Genomic DNA, 6,121 nt, shown 5'->3' with positions numbered 1-6,121 from the left:
ATTCATACCTTCGGTGTATAGGACACAAGCAGTATTTTGACATACTAAGTTTTGGGGTAAAAAAGTGCATCTTATACACCAAAAAATATGGTAATTCAACAACCTTTGAATTGTTCATAAATACTGAGATACTGAGAAGGAAATACAAATTGCCATAGTTCTAGAGACTTTTAGGTTTTCGATGTCTGATCCCAAGAAGATAAACACGTATATTGGCAAAGCACGATATTCTTGGCACTGAAAGTTACCATAGAACTTTAATTCTACAGAAAATACCGTGTGACTGGTTTACCTTCAAGATATTTGTAAATACTGTACTCATTCGGTATTTTGTTTATGTCTAAAATACATAACTTGCACAAAATTAAAAACTGGGTTACAAATTTTCTTGAATGGCCTCTCCCCTTTGCCCCTCACTGGCTTAAACAGCTTTCCTGGTTAGCTAATAAATGTCAGAAATTTGGCAATTCCTTCATGTACGAACAAGAGATTATCATATCACAAAATATCAAACATGACTCTTAAAGTTTTTACAAGTAATTGACAACAGCAGTCTTTTTAGCAACTAGGCATAATTTTTATAGAGAAAAGGAACATGACTGAAATGATTAACTGGTGAATGACTAAAAGAGATTCATATTTTTAAAAGATAGATGGATTTTTCCTTTCATCTTATTTTTGTTGAAGAAAATTCATTTTAGAAAAAAAGACTTATGGAAACTTCCAGAGAGTAAAGCTTTAACTCTAATGAGATTTATCTTTAAACCTTGTACAAGCTAAGCACAGACATTAACTGTTATTACTGAAAAGGTTTTTCAGAAAAAGAGAATTTTTCTAATGATTCTGAGACTTTCCATACGATTCCTATTTTTGTGAATAAAGAGAAGACTGGAAAATACACTCATTAATCCGAGTTTTGGAATCTAGAGGTAAATGCATATGTTAATAAAGTTAGCATCTGATTAATAATTTTCAGTGTGGTTTTAAAAAAAATTCTTTTTTTTTACCTTACACACTAAGTTTTTAACAAAGCATCAGCTTTATTGGATAAGGACACATTAAATGCTGTTTACCAAACTTCTAAAAAACTTGGGATAAAACATCACGTAAGAAACTGACAAGTTACTGTAAGTGCTATCAGAAAATGGTTTGGATAAACAAATAGCATGCAGCTAAAAAAAGAACTATTTCTTTGACATTTGTTGTTATTATTTATGCCAATTCTACTGACAATATTTCTTTCATTCAAGTAGACCTTGAATCTCAATAAATGGGCCAGAATGTAGAAAATGAATGAGGTATTTGGAAAGCGTTTTTGAGCTATTGAGACAAAAGAGTTCAGAGTTCTTCCTTTGTCATACTGAATTTGAAAGTACGAAGATTATTATAAATCTTTATAATATTCTGATGTAACCTAATTTGTAGTAGCATGTGCAATTTTGATCCCTTTACTAACGTGATAAACGTTGAAGAACTTCCAAAGGAAAACCTAGTTTAACCATGTATGTAATGGTGGGAGTCAAATGCACATGTCAAAATGTTTTATAGTTATATTCAATATTTCTGTAAGCCACTTTATTATCAACTTATGCCAGTAAACCTGGCATCAAAGCATAGTTAATAAACAAAATTTTCAAACAAGTTTTAATTTCAAAGTAAAATATTTAAATAAATTCTCCATCATTTCTTCTATGCATCATGTCACACTTGTTATCTCCCAGCTGCCCATTTAAACATTCTTTCAACTCTTATTTCAGTTTCTGATGCAATCTAAAATTATAGTCTCTAATCATCTTGATTTACAGAAGTATAACCCAGAAAATTACAATCTTATCATATACTGTCTTTCAACAAATGTAATTCTCTCTTACATTACTTATAGCCAATAAAGAAAGATTTTAATTAACTAAATTATGTAGAATGCTAACTTGTTCTAGACAGATTTTAACTTATTCAGCCAACAGATTCAAAGTTGCTATCTCCAAGTTCAACTGCCACAACTTAGTTAGAAAGCCAGTTAAATTATGATAGTTATAGGACATTGTATTCTTCCAGTGTTATTGTGTTTTAGGGTTAACTTTTATCAAGACTGAGATCCACATGTAAGTACTTAAGTTCTTGTCTTTAATTAAATGTGTTTTTTATTTATTGTTATAAGAAGAACTCAAACGTAAAAATTAGAAACTTAAGTTTGGTGATTTCTTGTTTCGTTACATGGGTTTAGTAGTTACACATGGTTCAAAGAGCAATAAAACAACCGAATTAAATGTGTGTTTTTTATTTATTGTTATAAGAAGAACTCAAACGTAAAAATTAGAAACTTAAGTTTGGTGATTTCTTGTTTCGTTACATGGGTTTAGTAGTTACACATGGTTCAAAGAGCAAGTTTGGTGATTTCTTGTTTCGTTACATGGGTTTAGTAGTTACACATGGTTCAAACTTAAGTTTGGTGATTTCTTGTTTCGTTACATGGGTTTAGTAGTTACACATGGTTCAAACTTAAGTTTGGTGATTTCTTGTTTCGTTACATGGGTTTAGTAGTTACACATGGTTCAAAGAGCAATAAAACAACCGAATTAAATGAAAACAGATGTAGACTGAAGTTGTTTTTCTGTTACAATCTGAAATTATTCTAGAAAGAAAAATGGGTATTTTAGATTTATTTCACATTTTTCATGGGTATTACAAGACTGGCGAGATGGACCGAGCCCAAGACAAGATATAAAGTTAATACTTTACCAAATTCTATGAAGCTAGATTAAGCACATTTCGGATCAAAGAACTTAGAGCAAACGTTAATTTTCCAATATAGGTTTAGTCCAATGGATCTACCCTGTTCATATGACATTAAGAAATCTTAGTTAGGATGAGGAGTTTATGGTTTTCAATAAAGTGTAGATGAGATTTTATGCAAATGTTTCAAAATTGTCTGATATGTTTGAGTGGTGAAATGAAAAATTTGAAAGTACGGACTTCATAAGTGATAAATATAACTTCAAAAATCCAAACTCTCACTTTTTCTCAAACAAGCCTATTTCTCCATTACGTTATAAAATTATGGGAGGATTTACCTGATAAAGTTCAACTTCCTTCAAACACCTTTTGATTTTACGAATGTAAAAGGCTACATTAACTTTTATCTCACTAGTGCTCATAAAGTAAACAGGAAACACCAGTCTTTTGTCTGGCCTTCTGCTGCCTTGTTTTTTTTAAGTGTTCTAGAATAAATAACATTTATCCTCATAATATAACATTTTAATTTTTAGCATGTAGGTGTAAAAACGGTTTTGGAAATGCATAATGACAGGTTTTAAAATAGAGTATCTTTTAGTGTTATTTTCACCAAGACAAATCATCAATGAAGGATGCAAGTATCTGAAAAATAATTTTGCCGACCAGTGTACTTATAGATGAGTAAAATATCAGAGTTTTGTTTCAAAATGTCTTGAATATCAAATTTTATCTTGTATATTCATGCAAGTTTTGCATGACTGAGTATACAAAATGTTTCAGTCAATGTTCTTGTGTATCATCTTAAACTTTGAATCACTTACTAGTAAAAGCAAATAATTTTTTGGATATAACATCAAAATAAACACAACTGTGTTAAAAGATAGATTATACATGCCATAATGTCCTTCACTCACCACTACCATCACAAGTGTAATTATAAACTAAAATAATTCTTAGACGTACATACATCTTGAACCACTTCCATATGAATGCTTGTAAAGCAATATAACTAACCAAATGTCATAAAGCTATTATCCCTTTAAGCTCCCTCATCAACTTTCCAAACATCAATTCTTAACTTTAACGGAAAATTAATTTACGTTTTTCAAGTATAAAGTCTGTTCAGCAGAAAAGTGAGAAGAAACATAATTATTAAGATTGTTTATAATTTAAATGATTCAATGTTAACTTTCACAAGACAGATTTCTTGTAAAACAATGTTTGAAAAACTATTTTTAAACACCTTTTCTAGAAAATGTACGTATTACACAAATTATGAATTCCTGTATACACTGTTGTTTTATACGGTTCGTTCAACTTTTCAACTAATGCCTTTCTTTAAAAATACATGATATACTCTTATGCAAAACAAACTAAGAATAAAACAGCAGGTAAAATTTCGTTATCAAAATATCTAGCAGACCCAAATTTTGTTTGAAGTTGCCACAGTTATTTTGTTTGGCCAAATGGCTTTCACTTACTTTCTTGGTTATGCAATTCTGTTCAGTTAGTGAAACCTTGATATTATAAACAGCCATAAGCAGGAATCCAGTTTTTAATGTAGCAGAACTAATATAGACATTACAATGACCAAAGTAATGTAGTAACAACTATAGTAACACAGAAAACTTGCCCGTGTTTTTCATCCCTACCCAAACTTTTACCTTAAGCCTTATATATATACCAAAAATTGAATACAACATCAGCCAATTTTTTGATGTATTTACATTCTAAAGGAGTTCTTTCTCTCTCTTGTATTGCAACACATTTTTGGTACAAAAAAATAGAGTTCATGTTCCACTTTTATTTTGATTTATAATATAACTAAAATCACAACAAATAAGCAACTTATTATAAATTAATTACTTTAGGTAACTGAGATACTTAAATAAATTCAGCTACTATTTTATGTAATTAGCTCAAAGTTTTTGACCTGTGATATATCACTAACTCATAAATTTGCTTATTCTTTAGCTTATCTGCACTAAAAGATGTTCATTCCTTGTTATAAACTATAAAACCTAATCCAATCCATCAAAAAATTAGGAAGAAACCATTTCTTTTCTTTCTATCTACTCATACAGTTATTACTAATGAACACTTACAATTTTACTATAATAATAGTAATAGTATATATATAACGCTCAATATGAGCTTATAACAGGAATTTTTGTATATATTTCGTCCCAGAGATGTAGTTAACTTGCTAGTATAAATATATAACATCAGCCAAAACCGCAGTATAAGTAGAAAGTACTGGTATTTTAATTTTATAAAATAAAAAAATATAAGAAAAACCTGTCGACAATATACACGAATTTGTTTTAATTTTGCTGACAAGAAATTTCTGAACCCAAACACCAAAACAACGCTTAGAACTTCAGTATTGATGTTCTAATTTAAACTATAAAACTAAAACTTATCCGAGTAAAAAAAAATCTGCTTACATATTTTCGCTCCGCTCGTATGTGACGATTACGCTTACGACTTGTTTACAACATAACTTACAAAAGACTAGGTTTAGTAAAACATGAAAGAATGGCACTTACGGTTGCTCTCAGTAGATACACGAAGTAGTCGAATTCAATCTGCAACAATGTCAACCACAATTAGAATATATACTGTGTATTAAACTAACCTAAACAAGTACCAGTGAATGACTTAAAAAGTAAAAGTTCTGAAAAAAAGATTATTTTAGTTAAGATTACTCAAGCCTTCGGAAGTTCATTCAGAATATCAACCTTGCTTTGCCTTCGGTACGACGTGGCACACAAATCACGAAAACAACGACCCAACCTAATAATAACGTACAACAGTTTTTGCTTGTTTACAACATATTACTGTTATCTGTGAACAGCAGACTTTTCTTTCCGTATTCTCAGAGAAGAAAGAAATATGTAAGTATGTTACTCACTGTCAGAGAAAATTCGACAACCAAAATATGACGACTACTAGTACTAATCTTTTAACAAAAAAACACGACCTAAAGATTACCAAATCAATCATTTACGCACATACCGCTGAGTGTAAATAACAGTTGTCGTTGATTGGTCAACTAACCATGGTCGATTCCATTCAAGTAGGATGAACCGCAGTTGTGTGAAAGAGCAAAATGTTTACATCGTACAAACATTTGATCAAAAGAGGACGCAAGAGAGCCAATTAAAATAAAGTGTCACCCTCTTGTGACAGAACAGTTAAGTGCAATCTAAAATATGTTTATTTATTACCATTTTGTAATTGCTCGTTTAAATAAAAACAAGAGTTGTCCTGGAAACATTATTCTGAAACAAGTTCTGTAAATATTAGTCTTTATGTAACCGTCAGAAAATAATGTTTACCAATCATCTCTGCATTTTATGCTGCGATATTTAAATAAGACTATAGT

The 6,121-nt window shown here is 30.2% G+C and overlaps 1 protein-coding gene across 9 annotated transcripts in view; it reads right to left on the bottom strand.

Annotated features, from left to right (window-relative positions):
* LOC106469453 (insulin receptor-like) overlaps nt 1–5,742 on the bottom strand; it is an 89,022-nt gene extending 83,280 nt beyond the window's left edge. For 2 of the 9 annotated variants that reach the window (XM_022397975.1, XM_022397973.1), the window contains exons 1-2: nt 5,475–5,742; nt 5,283–5,321 (exon numbers count right to left, since the gene is read on the bottom strand). The gene's annotated coding sequence lies outside the window, so the exon portion shown is untranslated. Of the gene's footprint in view, nt 1–5,282; nt 5,322–5,441 lie in introns of all 9 variants that reach the window. The other 7 variants (XM_022397974.1, XM_022397978.1, XM_022397976.1 and 4 more) reach the window with 4 other exon arrangements.
* Between the last annotated feature and the right edge of the window lie 379 nt (nt 5,743–6,121).

The sequence above is a fragment of the Limulus polyphemus genome, unplaced genomic scaffold (assembly GCF_000517525.1).
Source record: "Limulus polyphemus unplaced genomic scaffold, Limulus_polyphemus-2.1.2 Scaffold3496, whole genome shotgun sequence".
Taxonomy (NCBI): Eukaryota; Metazoa; Arthropoda; class Merostomata; order Xiphosura; family Limulidae; genus Limulus; species Limulus polyphemus.
This window is presented reverse-complemented; position numbering and strand designations above follow the sequence as displayed.